The sequence below is a fragment of the Molossus molossus genome, unplaced genomic scaffold, assembly GCF_014108415.1.
Source record: "Molossus molossus isolate mMolMol1 unplaced genomic scaffold, mMolMol1.p scaffold_m16_p_1, whole genome shotgun sequence".
NCBI lineage: Eukaryota > Metazoa > Chordata > Mammalia > Chiroptera > Molossidae > Molossus > Molossus molossus.
Window position 1 is genome coordinate 217,977,078 of NW_023425344.1, and position 2,061 is coordinate 217,979,138.

A 2,061-nucleotide genomic window follows, 5' to 3' on the forward strand; every position below is an offset into this window, starting at 1 on the left:
ACTGCCCCGGGCTTCAGGACAGGACTTAGGTCTCCTGGAGGAACAGTCATAGAGGTACTCGTTTTCAGATGGGAACCCAGATGATGAAGAATAGAACACAAATCTTGTTACTTGCAATGAGGGTTTAGGAGATGGCAGGATCTCATTACTAGTCTTGGCCAACAAGATTAGAATAAGACACACTTAATTTGTAGGAAGTGACCAGAGCCAATGCACCAAATTTCCTACCTTCAGAATTAGCCCAACAGTCTAGGGAGGGGCAAGAGTGTGGTGGCTGGAGACCTCGAAAATAGAGCAGTGATTTTCAACCTTTTTCATCTCATGACACACGTAAACTAATTATTAAAATTCTACAGCACAGCCCTGGCCAGTTTGGCTCAGCGGTTGAGCATCGGCCTGCGGACCAGAGAGTCCTGGGTTCGGTTCCCGCTAGGGGCATGTACCACAATAAATAAGTAAGTAAATAAATAAATAAAATAAAATAAAATAAAATTTTACGGCACACCAAAAAATATATCTTTTCCTGATCTGACAAAAAATAGGTATAATTTTGATTGAGTTACAAAAAATAATAATAGTAATTACCTACCTTTTTTGCTCCAAAGTGACTTTTTAAAAAATCAGGTGCCTATGCTTGTATATAAGGATTTCTAGTACCAAGAATTAACCAGTCAGACACAACCTTATTATGTGAGGTAACTGGTAAGATACAACTCTGTTATATGACCTATATATTTATAGTTCAAGACAGGACATTCACAGCAAACAGCTATTGTTGTGTTGGCTGTTGTCATTCTTCTTCTTTTTTAGTGTTTTTGTCAATCTTTTAGCAAGAGACAAAGGGAGAGGGAGAGAGAGAAAGAGAAACATCAATGTGAGAGAGAACCATCGATTGACTGCCTCCTGCACGTCCCCTACTGGGGATCAAGCCCACAATCTGGGCATGTGCCCTGATCAGGAATCGAACTGGGATCTCCCAGTCCAAGGGATGACGCTCAATCCACTGAGCCACACCAGCCAGGCATTGGCATTCTTTTATTTGACAATCTAAGGGAAAAGAGGTCAGTTCCCCTGACTAAATAATCAGTTATTAAAAATTTTTTTGTTTTAAAAATTTATGTGGTATACCTGTTGAAAATCATTGGAAAAGAGAATCAGGAGGGCCATTAAAAATCCTACTGGGCCATCTTCTCTGAGTTTTGTACTTGTAGAAATTGCGATGCCTCATAAAAGCCAAAGCTGCACCTCCCAGTTGGCCCCTCCACCCAGCCAGGGACCTCAGATGACAGCTGTGCCCAGGCCAGCACCAGCAGCTCCGCTGCCAGCAGCAGCTCCACCATCTGCTGTTGGCTCACCTGTTACTGCACCCTAGCAGCCAGGTCTAATGGCCCAGATGGCAACCATTGCAACTGGTATGGCTGTGGGCTCTGCTGTCAGCCACACACTAGATCATGCCATCACTGGGGGGCTTCTGTAGAGGAAGTCATGCTGAGCCCTCAAGGCCTGACATCACTTACCAGGAGCCACAGGGAACCCAGCTGGCATGCCTACCAGCAGCAGCAGCAGTTTGGCCTGTGTCACTATGAGATGAAACAGTTCTGGAGTGTGCCCAGAACCAGGGTAGCCTTGAGCTTTGTGAGGGTTTCATTGAGGTGCTGAAACAGTGCAGATTTGCAAATGGGTTCGCCTAATCAAAGACATGGAAAATCACCTCTTGGTTTGAGGCTGCAGGCTTTCCATCCTAGAACCATGGCCCAATTTGTCCATAACCTCACTGCTGTGACTTACTCAAAGCCTTGATTGGCCACTAGGCCAGGGTTGAGCTGGTTCCTTCAACCCCTGTTGAGATCCCTACAGCTATTTAGAGCTTGAAAAAAATAGTCAATGGTCCGGCCAGTATAGCTCAGTTGTTGAGTGTCGACCCATGCTCCAAGAGGTCGCTGGTTTGATTCCAGGTCAGGACACATGCCCAGGTTGTGGGCCTGATCCCCAGTGGGAGCATGCAGGAGGCAGCCAATCAATGTTCTCTCTCATTGATGTTTCTATCTCTCTCTCCCTCTC

At 45.5% G+C, this 2,061-nt stretch overlaps 1 pseudogene; it reads left to right on the plus strand.

The window, feature by feature from the left end:
- Positions 1–1,219: 1,219 nt before the first annotated feature.
- LOC118620690 lies at positions 1,220–1,691 on the plus strand (annotated as a pseudogene).
- Positions 1,692–2,061: the final 370 nt, after the last annotated feature.